Source organism: Dermacentor silvarum, chromosome 8, assembly GCF_013339745.2.
Source record: "Dermacentor silvarum isolate Dsil-2018 chromosome 8, BIME_Dsil_1.4, whole genome shotgun sequence".
Lineage (NCBI taxonomy): Eukaryota > Metazoa > Arthropoda > Arachnida > Ixodida > Ixodidae > Dermacentor > Dermacentor silvarum.
Window position 1 is genome coordinate 53346583 of NC_051161.1, and position 20432 is coordinate 53367014.

Genomic DNA, 20432 nt, shown 5'->3' on the forward strand with positions numbered 1-20432 from the left:
AGGGGAGGCGATGTTTAGCTGCGGCACCAAATGCGTATATATATATATATATATATATATATATATATATATATATAGTAGTAACTGGATTTTTCAATGGGCCAAGCGTATTTAGGAAAGTCAGAAGCACAACTTCGCGGTTATCTTAGGTTTAATATTTTCCCAACAGTTTCGGTCGGTGGACCGACCTTTTTCAAGGGTCGGTCCACCGACCGACTATATATATATATATATATATATATATATATATATATATATATATATATATATATATATATATAAACGCCGCGCGCGTTCAATGCGAACGCGGGCAAAACGCCGACGGCGTCGACAACAGTTCTGCGCGTTGCTGGTGCTGCTGCATGTCCAAGTTTATACAGATGATAGAACTACTATCCTTACTCCGTATAGCTCTCTACTAATTTGCTATCGCAATTGATGCTTCGCCTTTCGGGTGAAACTGCGACAATTTTTTTCAGTCGCGCGACCGCAGTCGCAGAACAGCTGAACCAATCAGATGCGAAGGAACAGGACGTCCGTATACGCTGACGCTTATTTTACGCGGCGATTACATTGCAAGCAGACGTGAACGGCATATCGCGAGACATTTCGGTTTAGCGACTCGTCGGTTGCATTTGTGAGTGTGAACATCGTTCGTCTTGAGTAGCTTTCTGGTCGCCAGTCGCAATGTGTCGCGGGACGTCGTCTAGTCGCAAGTGTGAATGCGCCCTTAGAGGGTCTGTAGGGACGTGGAGTGCTTTTGGTTGCAAAAAACTACGAAACGAAGTGGGCGCACCGTCAATCGGCCTGGTGGCGAAGCCAGGACATGCGTTCTGCCTTCCGCTATGCTGGAATGGGAATTGTGCGCGCGCATAATATAGGCGCACTAGCGTTCCCGCTGAGCTACTGTGTTTGTACACTGGTCTAACGCTGTCGTTAACGTTATCCAATATTTCACTGGGTGTTCACCAACGCCGACGGTTTCCCGTCGGTATCATCTCGCGCAATCACCAAAATGGGATGCTTCCAGCGCCACTTGAGGCGCTCCTCTTCGAACCAGCGTTGTGAGACGCCTGGAAGTTGCCAGGGTGCTTTTTGTTTTGCTCAGCAGCAGTTGCCTCTTGCGTCTACTACAGTGTACTAGAAACGCTTCTAGTACACTGTACGTCTACGTTGCGCTTGTTGCACCCGCGTATATAACACCGTCCGAGTAGTTCGTGCGCAACCATATATATATATATATATATATATATATATATATATATATATATATATATATATATATATATATGAACGAGAAGAAAGGCAACCGAGGGGCCCGATTGTTATTAATCATATCATAAGAAGCCAACAAACAATGACACCAAGGACAACATAGGGGAAATTACTTGTACTTACTAATTGAATTAAAGAAATGATAAATTAATGGCAATGAAAATGGACGAAAGAAAACTGTCCACAGGTGGGGAACGATTCCACGTCTTCGCATTACGCGTGCGATGCTCTTACCATTGAGCTACCGCGGAACCGTTTTCCCATCCACTTTCTGGGGTATTTATGTTTTTTACAGCTAGAACTAACCCTGTGAGTGTTAGCCAGCGCCACCACTGACAAACGTTTTTTTCTACTAGAACTAACCCTAGGAGTGCTAGCCAGCGCTACCACTCACAAACCTTTTTTTTTTTCACAAACCATTTTCATTGCCATTAATTTATCATTTCTTTAATTCAATGAGTAAGTACAAGTAATTTCCCCTATGTTGTTCTTGGTGTCATTGTTTGTTGGCTTCTTATATATATATATATATATATATATATATATATATATATATATATATATGATTTATAACACGTTCGCCACATTGCGAAGTGTTGGTCAAATATATATAGTTGCGCACTTCGCCCCTCGAAGAGACAAGACGCGTGTCGAGTCAGCTCTTGACCAACACTTCGCAATGTGGCGAACGTGTTTTAAATCATGGATCGGCGACCTCAAAGAGGTTCAACGTAATTCTAACGCATTTCTCTGGCATTTACCGCTAAATCGCCACTTGATTTCATTTTCGCTTCCTGAGGATAAATGTTGTGAAATGAAAAAAAAAAAATAGTCTATCTACCGGGGAATAATTGCTCAACCAATCAGCGCCGTCTGACATTATTTCCCGTTTCTAACGTAACGTTAGCTTCTCTGATAATTTAAATCTTCATTTCCCCCGATGGTGGGTACGTTATATAACGTACTGCAAGTTTTACGTGCCGATGAACTCAGCGCTGACATCCAGTCAAGAATACTGTCATATCCCCCTTCTAAGTTCAGCACTTATGTTGCTACGAGGACAAAGAAAAAAAAAAGAGAAAAGAAAATTGCACGGCGCGAGCACTCAAACCTCGCGATGCGACACCGGCAATTTCTCGGCTAGAGCGCGCGAAAGTTGCAGCCATGGCGTCTTTTCCGTTCCGCCCCGGCAGACAGCACCGTCAATCGCGACCCGCAAGCCGCTCTCGACCAAGCTTGTTTATTATTTCTTCTTTTCCTTAGGCGCATTACTACGGCACCCTCCTTCTTATGTTTGCCCTGGCGTCATTTACATTTCGATCAGGTCAGCGAAACAAAACAAATGCGTTGTTTATTCGCCAAACCGCGCGGCTCGGCGACGCCGGTAGGGACCTCTGCGTGCCCCGTCGCTAGGTGGCGCTGCGACTGCGGCCGCTGGCGGCGCTGCAGTCGCGGTCTTCCGTTCGTCGTCTGCTAGAAGCGGCGCTCGCTCACGTCGTCTGCTCCAGCTCCTCATCTTCACTGGTCGGCGCGCTCCGGCGAAAGAAAGACACATAACAACAAAACAAAACAAAGAAACACAAAAACACATCGCAGCATCTCCACCCTTCTTCGTGCCTTCCACCTAGGCCCGGGCTCTCTTTGTGTCTTACTGTCCCTCGCGTCGCAGCCCCCATTTTTTTTTTTTTTATGTTGTTGCCGCGCGTTCAGTATTTGCTCTCAATTTCCTTTTTTTCGGTCTGTCTTTCTCCGCGCGCCATCGTTTCTTGTATTTGCTTCTCAGCACCGGTCTGCCTGCCATCTTGCGTCGTCGTCGTCCTCCTCTTCTCTTCTCTCTCGCGTTCTCTCGCTCTCACAGGCGCATCGTCCTCTGTGAGTCGCACCGTTGCTCTCTTTCGCCGCGAACGTCGCTCGCTCCCCCAGCCTCCCTCCGCGTACCTCAATGGCGTTGCGGCCCATACGCGTAGCGGAGTAGCTCTTCCTTCTCGAAGCCGTAGAAGCAGCAGCAGCAGCAGCAGCAGCAGCAGCGGTCCCCGTGCGCCTGTGTGCCGGCAAACTGTGGCGGCGCGCGGTTCGTGCTCGTGCGTGCGTTGCGCGTCCGCGCTCGCGCGCGCGTGTGTGTGCGGTTCGTGCGCTCGCCGGTGGATGGACCTGGTGGACTCGACGAGGACGGCTCAATGCCTCGGCCGTGATGGCTAGCGGGCGGGCGGAGTTGGCGGCGGCGCTGCTATACTGTACTACGACGACGACGACGCGATGTGCCTCGCCTGTCAAGTAGTAGTAGCCGCTGCTGCCGGCGCGAGTGACTTCTCGGACGGCCAGCGTCGCCGGTTGATCCTCATCCGAGCGACGGATATGAGGCTGCCGCCGCTCGTTATTTCCGTTGGCGTCGCTTCTTCTTCTTCATCGGCTTCCTCTCGCTCTTGCGTTTCTCGCTGCTCATCGTCTCGTTTCAGGTGAGCTCAGGGAGAACGGCGCGGCGCGCTTGAGCCGGATTTGGAATATAGACTCTGCGCTCTTAGTTCCTTACTGATAAATCAGGGAGGGAGGGAGGGAGGGAGGGAGGGAGGGAGAGTGGGAGAGTGAGTGAGTGTGCGAGTGTATGAGAAAACGTGTGATGTAAAAGCGAAAGAGTGTGTTATTCACTCCGAAATTGGTTTTCTGCCCACCGTCATTCCGCTCATTTCCATTTTATTTCGTCGTTTATTTATTTATTTATTTATTTATTTATTTATTTATTTACTTATTTATTTATTTATCGTACTTTCTGAACTTTGATGCGGTGGCGAGCTTATGCTGGTTGGAGGAGATCATGCTTACGAAGTAGGGACGACCATTTCAGGGTGCCTTCTTTTCGAGTTTCGTCGGTACTAAAGTTTTGAAAGCTACTCTGACGAGGAATGAATTTACGCTTTTTCTTCGCGCGCTACGCGCCGATCGAGGGAAGAAAACGTGACCTTGCGTTTGCCCGACGTTTGCGAGGGAAGCGGGAAAGAAGATGAGTCCCGTTAGGAAAAGCGTGGCAACTCGCGATGTAACGGCGTTCATTTGCGAATGGGCCCACGGAAGAGGTTGATTCGGGTGCTTCCGATGACCTCTTCTTTCTGAACATACACGTTTCTTTCTTTCTTTCTTTTTTCTTTACTACCCTTTTTTTATGACTTTACCCGCACTATAACTCATGCACGGTAGAATCCAATTTAATTCGATTCGAGTGGAACCGTGCTCTAATAGAAGTTTCAATTAGTATTAATGATGTGGCTGCCCTGAAAGCATAAAGTGGGGCTAACGTCAACTATATAAACGCACGAACAACTGCTTGAGGGTGTTCTATACCACATTGTATTTTCAGCGTATATTTAACGTAAGAAACACATGCAGGAGGACACACAACACTCAAAGGCACGCCCCCCCCTCTCCCACGTGAGCGCGCACGCACGCACGCACGCACGCACGCACGCACGCACGCACGCACGCACGCACGCACGCACGCACGCACACACACACACACACACACGCACGCACGCACACACACGCACACACACACACACACCACACACACACACCACACACACACACACACACACACACACACACCACACACACACACACACACACACACACACACACACACACACACACGCACGCACGCACGCGCGCGCAGCACAAATGCACGCACACACACAAACGCACATACTGAGCGGAGGCGTCTCGGACACAAGGGAATCATTCTAATGTTATCAGCCAGACAAGGTGGCACATCAAATTCAACGTTATATTCATGGCAAGAATGTAAGAATAGTTGGCGATACAGCAAAGAGAAGCGTTTAAAACATGATTGAACTATTAAGTTTTCTTTTTTTTTTAGCAAGTGTTACGAAACTAAAGCGCGAACATATGAGAAGAAACAAGCCGTTAGAAAGCTGCGACAGCGTCATTTCTTCGCCAAGCGGCCTGATGTATCTCGATTCACCGGCACTTCTATAGGTGACTAAAGTTTGCTTTTATCGTTTACGTATATATATATATATATATATATATATATATATATATATATATATATATATATTAATTCTTTTAGAAAGGCCCGCAACGTTTGCTTCTACAAAGGCAATCGAGCTGGCATCACTCCCCGCCGCTTAAGCTATATAGAGCGGACGCTCCAAACGCGGCCCTAATCTGAATTAATGAACGCGAAACACCGAAAAGCGTTGTCGTTGAACGCCGCGAAAAACGATTACGTTGCTTCTTCTTCTGGGAGGAGTGTGCAAGAAGGGATGGGATGCTTACGCACTTGAACTTTACGAGAAAAAAATATATATATTATCTTAAGTTTAATAGCACGTGAAGGCGCTCAAAGAAAAAAAAAAGATCTTTATTTTTATAACAGCCGCGGTTCATTAATTCCTGGTTAATTAATTTATTAAGCGCCATTAACGTCCCCGTGAAAGAACGAGACGCGCTTACCCCTCCAATACCTTCTTTGAAGCTATTAGTAGTTTCTTTTTAGTTACGTGTGCCTCTTACTCTTTTCGGGTTAACGATTCTGACGGAAGCAACGCTGCTTCTTTCGCTCGAGCTTAATGCGGTTAAGAGACGGGCCAGACCTTCGATCTGTGAGAGATGGACTGGCCGTTCGATCTGCCCCATTTCAGTTTTGCGGATATGCGAGAGTGCGAGCCATGCGTGTAACGTAAGTTCTAGGTTTTGACATTCTGAGGCTCCGGTCAGGTCACGAGGGACGACGTCGCTACAGTGGGGAGACTCCGGATGAATTTTTTTCACCACCGGCGATTCTCCAACGCGACTCGGAGACCCACGGTGTATCTCATATTTTTTTTGTGTTGTGCTTTTGGGGCGTTCAAATCAATCAATCAATCAAATACAAAACGATGAGATGTCACCAAAATGATCATGACTTCTGCGCGCATGACTTCTTGCGACAATGAATGAATGAATGAATGAATGAATGAATGAATGAATGAATCAATCAATCAATCATAATACTGCCATGAGCAGTATTACAGTATTGCAAATAATCATTGCTGACCAACAACGAGATCAACAAGTGTACAAAAAATAAGAAGGCAAGCCTTTCTTGGGCTGGCTGTCCCGAAATCTCAAGTGCACTACTCAAGCCGCTTGTATAGCAGCGTCCGTGAAAGAAGTCTTGTTCGTTTCATTTATCTGCCATATGTCTTTCAGTAAAACTTGTCTTTCTTTCTTTCTTTCTTTTTAAGTCTAGCCATTTAGCAATAAACACACTACGATTATGATATCACATGACCATAAGACATGACCAGGGGAAAAGCTGCTGGAGAAGATGGAATAATAGTAGATTTAATCAAAGATGGAGGAGATATCATGCTTGAAAAGCTTGCGGTCCTTTATACACAATGCCTCACGTCTTCAAGTGTACCAGAGAGCTGGAAGAACGCCAACATTCTACTGATCCATAAGAAGGGAGACCTTAAAGAATTGAAGAATTATAGACCCATTAGCTTGATTTCAGTATTGTATAAAATATTCACGAAGATAATTTCCAATAGAATCAGGGCAACACTTGACTTCAGTCAACCAAGAGTACAGGCTGGCTTCAGGAAGGGATATTCTACGATGGACGATATCCATGTCATCAATCAGGTAATCGAGAAATCTGCGGAGTACAATCAACCTCTCTATGTGGCTTTGTAGATTATAAAAAGGCATTTGATTCAGTAGAGGTACCAGCAGTCATAGAGGCATTGCGTAATCAAGGAGTACAGGGAGCATATGTGAATATCTTGGCAAATATCTACAAGGATTACACAGCCACCTTGGTTCTCCACAAGAAAGGGGGGGGGGGGGGGACACAGGTGGAATGGCTTGTAATTTATTTTATTCATTCGTTTATTTAGCAAAAACCGTCGGCCTCTTAATGTCTGTATGTACAGAAGAGGGCGCACACGGTATTGATACGTTATGAATGAACGAATGAACAGAGGACCCCTTGCTAATAAAATCCGCAGTATGCCAGAAGTGCTATAGAAAAAAGCAGAAGTCAGGAGCTCTACATAAATATGAACTACAAATGGAACACAGCAATTGTGGCAAATAGGCGATGGGAGACACCACAACTCTCACAGTCACAGTGCAGTCGCCTGCGGTTAACACGAATAACAAAAAAAAAAAAAAAGAAAAAAAAAAGAAAAGAAAAAGATCAGGAAGCTGTTTCTACTCTGCATGGCTCTTATCATCTGGTACTTCCTCGTCAACATATTAATATTAGTGTTGCATACACATCGAGCCCGAAGATACCACTTGTCACCCAAACGTTGATTTATTGTAGTGCGAAGTTGTTTTGCGACTGAGCCATCGTGCCTTCCGCGCTTTCGTTAAACAGTCCAGGCAGCGGAGGTCAACGGCACCGCGTGTAAAAAAAGTGTGGGTGGGCGTCGGCGCATTGAGCGCGTGGAGAGGTGTGTAGCCGTGCTGTCACATTGTCAATTCAGTGTCCGTCAAAGCGGGATCTGACGTTTTCAGGTCAGATATACCCTCTTGTTCCCTAACGTTTGCTTACATTTTTCTTTTGTTAGTTTTTTTTACGACCATTTTTTTATTGTTCTTAGCGACACGCTTGTTATATTCTTGTTCACGCCTTCTCGCTTGTGCGCGGGACACGTTTGGGCGGCGTCGGTATTTCGCTATACCGGAAGTGAGACGCGAGATCTTCCGGTATAAGGACGTGACATCTTGCACAACCGCAGCAGTTTGGGCCTGTTGGTATACCATGGTAAAATATTTTGAATAGCGCAAGGAAGTGTCGAAAAAAATTCGGCAGAGACAGTTAAGACTGCTTATGCGTGGTAATGCGAACGCATTATAGTCGCCTTGGGGAAATGTTTTCTTCTGCGCGTTCCTTGACGTGCCGTCGCTGAAATGTATGTAAGCTGCGCTGTTCTCACGAATAAAGCTTGTTGGAAGTGAGCGCTCTGTCTTTCATTGTTTTAATGCGAAAGCATTATGTGCCCCGTTACGCGAAAATAGGGCGTTGTATAGCCGCCGGCGTGACCGAATGATGGTACCAAAAATGGCCGGCGGCAAAGAGTAAACCCGCATAAAAAAAATACTCGAACTGACGTCAAATTTCTCAAGGTGTTCACTGCTGGCGACTGACCTGTGACTGTGACAGTTGTGGTGTCTCCCCTCGCCTATTTGCCACAGTTGGCTCAGCGGCATTCAATTCGACATGAATGCTTCTTATTGTATAAACACTCATGACTTGGCGCCACCTCCTACGCCGTCAGGTGCCCAACGACGAACGGACTAGGCCAGACGTTTAGTCAGCCAGATGACTGCGACGTGACGTACGCAATGACCCACGCATTAGGCACACATTTAGTCAACCAGAACCGTGGAGGCGCCGTGTCGTCACGCACACGTACCGGAGGCCCGGGTTCGATTCCCACCCATACCCGAATTTACATAATTTTTTTCAAAGGCAATAGTTTACTTTGTTTACAGGAACCTCCTTGAGAAATTTGACGTCGATTCGAGTATTTTTCGATGTGGGTTTACTCTTTGCCGTCGGCCATTTTTGGTACCATCATTCGGATCACGCCGCCGACTACAACGCCGGATTTTCGCGTAATGGGGCATGTAATGCTTTCGCATTAAAACAATGAAAGACAGAGCGCTCACTTCCAACAAACTATATTCGCTGAAAACAGCAGCTTATATTCATTTCAGCGACAGCACGTGACAGCAACTATTCACCTTTTTAGGAAGTCGATTTCTTTATCAGGCAAAAGCACTGAAGGGGTACTTACACAATCTGGCCCGAGTTCTAGTATCAGATTGGCTTCCATAATTTCGCGTGTCAGCCGGTCACGATGCTTACGGACAACAGTACGTGCATCAAAAGACGTCGGGACATCGGCAGCTTGTGCAATGAAGCGCCAGCCAACCATCGCGTGCATTTTTCACATTGTTTGCAAGCTCACGAAGGCGATAATTGAGGTCACCGACCCGTCTGACCTATATACAGCTTGCCACACGAAAGTGGTATCCTGTAAACCACGTTGTAGATCTAGCAGCCCTCTCACCTGTAGCAGCCCTTTCGGCAAAAGTGAGCCGGATGTGATGTTCTGTTACGCCTCGCCGCTTGATATACGCCTTTCGTCTGCCTCGGCTGAATTCCGGCGAACGCTCGTTGGGCCAAGCTTGACCACAAGGTAAGAAAAACAGCTGTTAAAATTAAACTGCGGGGTTTAATGTCCCGAAACTGGGGGTTACGGGGGGGGGGGGGGGGGGGATGCACCTTAGTGGAGGGCTCTAAGCTTCCTTATAACGTGCGCCTACATATTAGCACCCGAGGGCTTTGTTGCCTTTCGCTTCCCGAAGATATGCGGTCGGGATTCGCACCCGCGACCTCGTGCTAAGCAGCAGAATGTCATAGCCACCGAGTTACGCGGCGAGTAAACAAAAAGCACTCTTCTTTTTAGAAACTCTTCTTTTTAGAAACTCGGCGTGTATCCGTGATAGTTCTGAGGCTTGAGCGCTGGCATGTTTGTTGGTTCATGGATTATTATTATTATTATTATTATTATTATTATTATTATTATTATTATTATTATTATTATTATTATTATTATTATTATTATTATTATTATTATTATTATTCAAAGTGCAGACGGCCTGCGGAGGTCGAACAGAAACACGACCAGTCCGTTTGAGGCGGCGCTCGCGTCGTCAGATGCCTGTTTTCCACGTCCGTGTGTTGGCTGGGCTGTATGAAAAGCTGTAAAAAAATTGCTGCGCTGCCTCGCTGCGTCATGCGAAACACTATATACGTTTGAACACTGGACCCAAGCATGTGGTCGCGGCACAGGCGTTTGAACAAGTGGGACCCATAAATAAGGTGTCGTACACTTAGAGTTAAACCTCAACCGGTGCACCTTATTCGTCTATAGTGTCGCGTTCACCGGGCGGTGTACACACCTTATAGGCTGCAGGTGACATTGGCCCAAATTGTGAACGGCTGTTAGGTGCCAGATACGTAATGGCATACGTGTTTTTTTTTTCGCTTCTCCTGCGTACGGCCAACGCCACCTAGATAGCACAAGACCTGTGCATTCCGATCCATGACGTCATGCTAGCTGGCCCGACTGCCATAGAAGCTAATGGAGATGCTTCCGCGGAAGCGGCGGTGATTTTGACGTCCCGCTTTCGTCACGCCAGGCTTGGAAATTGAAATTCGGGGCATAGTAACATGACGTCATAAAGCAGAATGAACAGGCTGTGTGCTATCTAAGTGGTGTTGGTACGGCGCGAGGGCGGCAGAAGCTGGTCTGTATACGATTGCGCGCTTCGAGAGCACGCCATAATCTGACGAAACGTTGTTATGGGTCCTCGGCCAGACGTAAACAGCGCAGTCGTGATTACAAGGTGCAGCCTCTAGCCTTTTTGCAAGCTGCTGGACTAGACAAACGGTTTTATAGACGCCCTAACGCCGTCGTTGTTTATTAACTGATAAGGTCATGGAAAAATAGGCCACCCAAGGGTTGGCTATCCTAATTATCGAGAGAAAAGGAGATAGGGGTGAATAAAGGAAAAGCCAGGCCGGTTAACCAGACCACTATGTAGAGTCGCCGCTTCGTGGTGCAATTACGCCGGTGCGCGTCTTTCTGTCTTTAGAATTCTTATTTGGCCTCATTAATAATATCAAACGTCTTAATCGAACTCATTCGTTCGCCTATAGGACAACGACGACGACAAGAAAGCTGTAGGGAGAGTTGGGAGACACCCGTTTCGTGCGAGTTGACTGTGGTATCGCTTTTTATTTAGTCCAGAGTAAGGAAATCGCACCAGACCCACAGAAACGTCTCTTTCTTTATTTGTCTTTCTTTTTTTTTCAGAATAATAACTCTCGAGGTTCTCCTTCTCCACCATGCCCCCCTTCCTCCTTCCTTCCCCCTCCCAGAACCTCTAAAGAAAAAGAGAGAAAAAGGTGGAAATGAAAAAAAAAAAAAAAGAAAACAGCTTTGGGAAAAGAATTGATCCTTTCGAGTGTTTCTTAACCCTCCCTGCCGCTTCTGAATCGACGCGTTGGTAATTTGTGCTTAGCTAAACTGATTAATTAGCTTGAATACATAACATTTAATTTGGTTACAATGAAGAAAGGACTAGTGGCAACGACGATTTACAGCATGCAGTGTCGAGAACTTTCCGTCGCTCGCGCATCGATCTCAGTCGAAACGAAGTTAAGTTGAAAATCAAATCGGCGTTTTAAATGCTAATTGCATTCGAACTTACTTTGGACTCTTGCGAAATATTCCAGCTACTCTTTCTTCGTTATTCGAATTTCCTTTCACACTGAGACAAGCTAAGTGCGTATTTGTGGTGCGTGCGTGTGTGTAGGTGTCTGTGCATGCGTTTGTGTAGGTTTGTCTTGTGTGCGTGTGTGTGTGTTTGCGTGCATGAGTATGTGTGTATTTGTCTGTCCCTGCCTTTTTGTAGGTTTGTGTGTGTAGTTGTCTGTGCGGGTGTGTGTGTGTGTGTGTGTGTGTGTGTGTGTGTGTGTGTGTGTGTGTGTGTGTGTGTGTGTGTGTGTGTGTGTGTGTGTGTGTGTGTGTGTGTGTGTGTGTGTGTGTGTGTGTGTGCGCGCGCGCGCGCGTGTGTGTGTGCACAGAACACTGCACTCAGAACTCGAAGGCAACTGTACTGTAAGCTTGGCGCCCTTAGTATTACGATACCTCTCAGAATTACTAAGCTGCGGTCGCCGGGGTGTCATTCATTCACAATTGTACGCAGGGTGTTGTTGAATTTCACGCGTAGAGGAGAATGGTAAGCTGGTATAAGCGAGCTTCCGAACCAGCCGCGGTTGCTGGCCTAGTGGTAGAGCATCCGCCTCGTATACGAGAAGGTACCGAGTTCAAATCCCGGTGCCGCCGGGAACCCCCCGGCTTTTTCTAATGGGTAGAGATGTCCCCTGGCCTGGTGCCCCGCTCTCGTAGGGGTTCACATATCGAAAGAGGGCCCAATAGAGATTTCAGGAGTGGTCTCTGGCCGCCTCCTGTCCAACCACAGACGACCTTGTTGACGAGCATCCGCCGCGGCTTTGGGAGGCAAGTGCTGCCGCCAGGCACCTACGGGCAAAATAGGTACAAGCGTGCTCCCGGCCTGGTGCCCGGCCATTATGGGAACTCAACGCTTGGAAAGGGGTGTTTGTCCTCAACCCGACGTGGCTATGACGTTTTGGTGCCAAGGACGATGTTGCGGGTTCGATACCTGGCCGCATTTCGAGGAAGGACGAAGCGCATAAACACTAGTGTACACACTCAGATTTCGGTGCATCCAACGTGGTCAGAAATGAAAGAGAGAGGGAGGGGAATTCATTTCGATAAAAGAAAAATAATAATATGGAGATATCTAACGCACATGTTAAAATCTTTACGAAGCGAAGATCAAGCAAAATGGGCAATGCTTCACAAATAACGGCGATGCGTAACAATTTTGTTCACTTTCATCCTGCGCAACGATTAACGTCATGGAATGTTTATGTTTAGCCACCACAAAGTTCACAACTTTATTGTCAAGCATACTTTTTGTATGTTTATGCACTGCATCGTTCGCAATTAAGCTATGCCTAAGTGCAAGCACCAAATCAGGTGGATGCGAATGCGTGAGACGTATCCGTATAGCGATGTCACCAGGACGAAGGCGATGTATTATGCATTATTTCACTCTCCCCATCCCCCTCCCACGTGTAGGGTAGCAAACTGGACCAAGTCTGGTGAACCTCCCTGTTTTTCCTTCCTCCCTTCTCTCTCTTTGTTGAGGAAGGAATGGTGATGACATGTGCATACACAGAAAAGTATACGACACGTATCCGGCAACATTTAGAGAGGCTGTACAATCCTGTGTCACACTGGGACATACCTATTCTGTAGGATTGACCAAAACGGTCACATCCCCAGAGACACATGCGGAAAAACTGAATATATAAAGAAAGTAAATCAAGGAACCCGTTAAATATATTTTACCATTTCATTAACATGTCGGTGTGCTTCACAGATGCATGTGAGCCGCAACAATGCGTTCGGGCTTTCAGTAGTAAGTAATATTTTTTGCTACGCACAACAGAACTGTGCTTACTTGGTCAGCATGTGAGGGTTGTATGAGCCACTTCGCTGACAGTTTCGCGTAACATTCGCATACATATCTACAAATCTATTTGCGGATGCCCAGCAAACGATCCTACGGAACACACCAACCGCACGAAACCTGGAAAAGTAGGAGGAAGCATAGCTTGGAAAATTTCTGGGGTTTTACGCGCCGGAACCACGACCTGATTCTGAGGCCCGTCGTATTGTTTGGAACTCCTGAATAATTTTTGACTCGCTGAGGTTCTTTCACGTCCGCTTAAGTCTAAGTATACTAGTGATTTTGCATTTCGCCCTCATCGAATTGCGGGCCTCGTGGCCGTGTTTGAACTCGCGACCCCGATCTCAGAAGCGCGACGCCATCGTCGCCGGGCTATTAACCGAGGCGCGCTTTCATTGACATCGTGTTGCGCTGGGTCCCTCATCTGGCAGTCGAGCTATAGCTAGCGCCATAGTAACTCGGGCAGCGATTCGGGAATTCCACAGAGCGGGAATTCTTCCAATTCTTGCTTATTTCGAGGAGCGAGGAATTGGGCTAGTTGTTCTGCATGCATTTTTCTTGCGCTGTGATGGACTGGAGGACACTAACAGGGACGAAACAAACGCTGGTTATAAAGCGGCCGTGAAGTGACACGGGGGAGCGGATAACGCAAGAAAAAAAAAAAAACGATTGCTTAGTTCAGTTATGAGTTGAAGTATTCGCGTTGATATATAATGTAGGTCAACATTGTATATACCGCAGCTGCAAAGTTACAACGCGGACCCTCCTGTTCGGGCGCGGCCGGTCTGACCTAGTGTTTCTGTGTATGCTCTAACTTTGACCACGTTCCAAGTGAGGCCAGTGACGAGACAAAGAGAGAGGAAGAAAGAGAGAGAGAGGGGCGGAGAGGCGGAAGAGGAACTGCCAAGGTGAACGACAAAAGCGTGAGAGAGGGGTTGCCGAAGAATAGAGGCGACGCGGGTGTATAGGGCGCGACACACGTTTACGCAAAAGGCGACCGAGAGACGCTGCGGCGACCGATGGGCGGTGGTGGCGACGAGTGACGTGCAATGAAGAGCAAGAAAAAAAAAAAAGAACAATAAAAGGCGGGAGGCCAGGACGACATAACCCCACCGCGTGGCGCGTTCTATTTCCAGTGCTCTGCGCCGCAAGCGGTCGCGCGATGCGCGCGCAGGTGGAGTTTTTTGTTTTTTTAATTTTCATCTTCCGCGCCCGCGCGCCCCATTTTTGTTGGAGCGAGTGGGTGGAGAAAAAGCCCCCCCCCCCCCCCCTCCCCTCTCCCGTCCCCTTCCTTGATGTGTGTGCATGTGTATGTGAGTGTGTGTGCGTGGCGTGCATGCATGTTTGTGTGGGCGTGCGTGTTTGTGTGGTGTGTATAGAACCAGCATTCCCAGATGAGCGGTATTTACGCACATCCCTCCATTGTGCTAGTCTTTTTTTTTCTCTGTTTCAATGTTTTTCCCTTTTGTTCGCAAATTATTCCTGTCTGGCCAGGTCAAGCCCTTCGCTCCAAAGAAAACAAAAAAAAGTAGGGCGTCTCAGCGCCAAACATACAGGGCGCAGATAGAAGCGACACAGGAGGTGAATTTCGCGCTGTCAAATAGATACCATATAACATAAAAAGAAAGCAACAAAGTAATATTGTGAAGTACCTTTCAAAAACTTTCGAAAAGTTTTTTTTTATTAGCGCAGAAAAGAAGGTAAATATTCCTTTTAATGTTCTCGCTCGAATCGCCTCGTCGCTACGTTGGTATGACGTAGCGGTTTTATGACGTGTCGTCATAATAACGAGTTCTAGGTCACGATGCGACTTGACGGCATACTATAGCGAGTTGGACATCACGTTATGATGTCAACGAGGTTTCGCATGTTCGGGCTGCAGTGTTCATAAAAAGTTCGCAAAACTCCCTAGGGCAAGTCCTTGGTTCCTTTGAAATGCAGTGTGATTTCTCATTGGCTATCGATAAACTATTAAATAAACGCGCGTTCATTTGGGTTCGTTGGTACATATTGTTAAACCGGCAGCTTTAAACAGTGCGAAATGGGACACAGTAAAGTTAAACAGGCAGCTTTAAACAGTGCGAAATGGGACACTGTAAAGAACCACAGGACAGAATGTTGCCCTGTGGTTCTGTGCCGTGTCCTGTGTCGCGTTCTTTAAAGATGCTGTCGCTAGGAGACGTTATCGAAATCGCATGACGTCACGAAGAGATAGCATGGGAGTTTTCAGCCAGCCTTTTTTTTTTTTTTTTAACGTGCTTTTTGCCAAACCAACACTCCGCTCAAGGCAAGAGTGACGCTCCTTGATTTCCAGCTATGTGGCTTGTATATATAGCTTAACTGAACGTTTCTCTTTAGCGTTTCTTTACCTTGCATAACGAACCAAGAATGAGGCTGAATTTTCACTTTGAGAAGTAGGATACCCTAGTATGCGTGTGCCATTGGCGTTTTTCTTCTTGTCCGCACGTAATTCCTTACCGAAGCGTGTTCATTACGCCCGATAATATCGTGCGCCAGGATATTTGGGGATGAGAGCTGCGCGTTCGTTGAACGAGCTACCGTACACACCGTTGGGTCGTTGTGTGCGTTAGCAAAACACGCCCCGGTCAAAGCGGGTCACCCCCTGTAGCTTTTTTGTGGCATGGCCGCGCCACCGCTTCATCGTAACTTTCGTTCTCGAAAAATAAATTTTGAACAAACAGGAAGGCACGGAACAAAGATGGCAAGGGCAAGTCTTTCCTGATAGCGCGCGCCCTAGAAAAATAAATTGAGTTTCGAGCGAAGGGCAAGGACTGCTGGACGCGAAGAAAGATAAAAGAAAAACGAAGAAAAGAAAAACTAGAAGTAGAAGAGGGAAGATAAAGACAAATATTATGGGCATCGAAACAGCTCTGTGTACACTCGTTCGAGTAAATAGATGTAAAATGCCTTCAAGGCCTGCTGGCGGTCCTCCTTCTTGAACACGGGGGAAAAAAAAAGCAAGAAAGCAAGAAAGAAGAAGCAAAAGAATGGAAGCCATACCGCTCCGCCGCAAAGCCCTCTGCAAGACGAGAAAGTCAAGGTGCCGCTGCCGGAGAGGGCTGTCTCCCTATTGGCTGTCCGGCTACGCCCGGGGCGCCCTCTGACGGATTGCAGCACTCGATAAGGAAAGATGCTTGCGTCACTTAGGGCGCCTATAAAGCCCACCTTTCCCTCTTTCTCATTCTGGCCTCTCTCCTCTTCCGTTGCAGCCTCCATCACTTCTATCAACTCTCCCGCTAACTCCACGTCTGCGGGTCGACGTCTTTTCTTTATCTCGCTCGTTTGTGCTTCTTCATTTTTTTTTATTTGAGGCTGTCGGCATGGCGGCGTGAGGGCCGGTAGTGGAAGGGGGTAGGTTAGGGTCCGAGCTGTCGCATTTTATCACTCGTGTCCGACGCTGCCGACTATACGACGAAGACGGCCGCCGAAGGCGCTTGTTCCAACAACTAAACTACGGCCCAGAGTGAGCTACCGCATTTTCTCGGAATTTAGGGGCGCCTCTTCTTGCTTCGGAGCACGACCGTTTTACGATAAATATATTAAGCGTTACGATGCTCAGAGTATACAGTCACTACAGCGGGGACACTCTGTTCGTTTATACAGATTAAAAGTGTCCGTATATTGCGCGGGAGCTGCACGTGCCCAGGTCTGACTGTTAAAGATGCCGACATTTTGCGTGCTCGAAACTTTTTGTTTTGATATCGCGGTTTGTCATACGGTATGTTATACGGTTAGATGAATACGTGCTGTCCTCCTTCGTGAAGAAGCTGCATATAAGTGGCCTGTGAAACTTATCGCCCCATACTTAACTGCTCCTATATAGTCTGTGGGCTGGCACTGCCCGTATCCACACATACTCGACTGCGTGTGTCTCGCTTCATCGTTTCTCGTTCCCCGCTATCTTTATTCCTTTCTCTATTCTTTTACATATATTTCTTTCCTTTACGCCAACGGGCAATAGTAGCGCGACATTCACGTTCCCCCGGCCGAAGCCTCCGCACTTCGCGCCGTTAAACGTTCTTACTCTCTGTGTCTCGACGTTTGGCTGTTTAGTGTTGGCGCGTTAAAAGAACTGGAAGTTGGCCCAGTTGGTCGTGATTCGTTTCCGCGAATTGCAGCGCACGAACGGTACACACGGGCAACGAGTCAGCGCTGTCCCCGTCTGTGCCGTGTGTCTTCTCCATTGTCCCTGTCTTCCCTGCGCTGATTTTTTTTTTTTTTTACGTTGGTGCGATAAAGAGCATTTCTTATTGGTGTGTGGTTTCCCGAGTCGGCATTACATCGCGTGTGTCACTATATAAAGAGAATGAAGAGCCAAGGCTATTATAATCTCGCCACAGCGCATGCGCCGAGCCCAAACGGTATTTTTGTATTTGGGCTTCCGCACGTCCCCGAACGCTGAATTTCAAATATAGCGTGGATGTCAAAAGCGCCCCAAACCTGCTTTGCGTCGTCTCAACGTCACCGCGAATCTCAAAAACGTGTCAACGCCTCCACATTAAAAATAATAAACTCGCATGTATACTTTTCATCTTGTAAAATATTACGGGTTGCATTATGTAACTCTGGCTTTTTCTCTGGCATTATGTTTTCATTTCCTTCCCGCGTTGCCGGAAGGGTGCTGTAATCGCGTGGCGCTAGCAGAATCCAGGAACCCTGCTCTAAAGCACCTTCCCGGCGGGGCAGATTGCGAACGCAAAGCGGTCGCTTGTTGGGGCACCCTAAGCTCGAGACCCCTATTTTAAACTTCCCTATAGCCTGCTTCGACGACTAATTCATAACGCGTACGCTTCGCCCCCAACGTTGCAGTTTTCAGTGCTCTCTCTATCTCTTTTGTACCACTCATTCTGTTTCTATTTCATTATATAGATACCCTAAAACGGGATGTTGACGCAAGCGAAGACAATCTCTACATGCGGAAATGGACACACATGGAGTGAAGCTTTATTTAAGCGTTTAATTAGATACCACGGAACTAAATGCGATGCGTACAATCTTCATGCTACATAACGTGTATAGTTTCGTACAATATTTATGTTTATGTACTTCACCGTACACCAGCGAACACCAGATCAGGCGAATGCCCCGCGTGCGACGTTGACGCAGCGATGTCTTGAGGACGAGAGCGATGTATGATGCTCAGCCTGGATAACTTCTCTACCTTTCCCTTATTACTTCTCTCTCTCTCGCTCGTGTCGATGAACAACTTGGGATGAGAAGTGTATGTACATAAAAGTACGACACATATTTAAATACATTTAACGGTTGTATACACCTCGTATCACATACGGTGGCACGAGAGAGAGAGAAATTTATTTACAGAAAGGCAGAGAGGTCGGCCTGAGCTGTAACTTGCTCTGGCCTGCTACGGTGGCACGTATTCGTTCTGGGCGATTGGACAAGAGAGACAGATAATGCAAAGACGGGAAAGGCAGGGAGATCAACCAGACCTACCCTACACGGGGTTTCTTACCTACACGGGGCTTAAGGACAACGTGGAATAGAATGACGAAAAGACGGAGAGACGCGCACTGCGGAAGATGCACACGAGGACTGTAAGGGGTTAAGTAAAGCCAAAGCAGGCTTCGCTTGAAAAGGGAGGAAGCAGACGGGGCAGCTTCTGTCTTGTATCCAGTTTAAAGCGACGCTTCTTTCTGTACAACCAGCAGAGGGAGCCCAAACAAAAGAAAAATAATAATAATTAAGAAAATAAAACAAGTGAAACAACACGCTTGATTGCGGCAGAGGATTACACGGGGTGAAGAAACCGGGAAGCCTGCTTGTATAAGGTGCACTACGGTGACGCCGTGCTGATCTAATGGAGACTTCCGGGACCTGCCTTTGTGCTGCAATATACTCGTATATTCGACTGGTTTGTTCAGAGCTCTCCGGTTGCAGGTTTAAGGTTCTGTTATGCGACCTTTGTGATACTTCTCAGCAGAGCTCTCGGAAACGACCATTCGAATATGCCATTAATAAAGCTAGTTACAACCACACGAAGCCAACAGGCAATGAGAAAACTCTGACGAACTCTGTTGAACAAAGCGATCTGCTTAGTGTACCACGAACAACGCCTTGGAAACACAGAGGAAATTAGCTGCTCTTTTCCGAGTGAACTGTGGAAATAAGAAGGAAAATGAAAATGAAACTGGACGAGAAGACAACTTGCGGCAGGCGGGAGTCGAATCCACACCTGTTCGCATAACACGTGGACGAGTTACCGCGTTGGCCAAAGTTCCGTACACTTTCTTGAGTATTTGCATGTGTGTTCAGGATCTGTTCCTGGGAGACAACGTCACCTACAGCCACGGCGGCGAATGTGGAAAATCCGTCATTTAGACAGTAGGGCGACACGCAGTACGTGAAATTAGGAGCGTATGAACTATAGCCAATCAACCATCGTACACTACTTCGCGGCATCGAGGGTTCGAAATTCGACAATGATGACGACAGCGACGTGACATCGTTTCATTTGCTTTGAGATGGAAGGCTACCACATCCGCCAACTTATTCGCCGTGGGCACGGAAACGAAGATGTGATTAGGCGCGAGAAAATGCGGTATATCGGGCCTCGGGCGGCGCGAGTCGCTGCAGTAACGCCGGAGAAAGCACGCGGGTGGCGTGAGGAACGCCAAGAGAAAAGCGGGTGACGCAGCGCGGCAAAGAACAAACAAGCGTTCGTGGAAAGGAAAACATCTTGACGGTCGTCGTTTGAGTGCGGGCCGTGTTTCTCCTGGCCTGCCTCTCTATATTTCCAGCCCTCCTCCGTTCACCTCCCCCGTTCGTTTGCTCGTTGTCGAGGCGTTATTTACTCGTTTGAGCGAGCGCATTATAAGGGAATGACCGGGACATTGTCGCCTACAGCGTCCTCTGTCTTTTTTTTTTTTTTCACGTGTGATGACAGGCGTGCTTGACAGAAACGAAACGTGAAGGCTGTTCCCACGTTGGCCGGCTGCTGCATTGCGATGTCCAAGTCCCATTATCGTGCGCCC

The 20432-nt window shown here is 47.3% G+C and overlaps 1 protein-coding gene across 1 annotated transcript in view; it reads left to right on the plus strand.

Moving 5' to 3' along the window:
* Nucleotides 1–3185: 3185 nt before the first annotated feature.
* LOC119461251 (protein still life, isoform SIF type 1) overlaps nt 3186–20432 on the plus strand; it is a 217655-nt gene continuing 200408 nt past the window's right edge. Inside the window, exon 1 of the mRNA XM_049672149.1 lies at nt 3186–3731. The gene's annotated coding sequence lies outside the window, so the exon portion shown is untranslated. The remainder of the gene's footprint in view (nt 3732–20432) is intronic.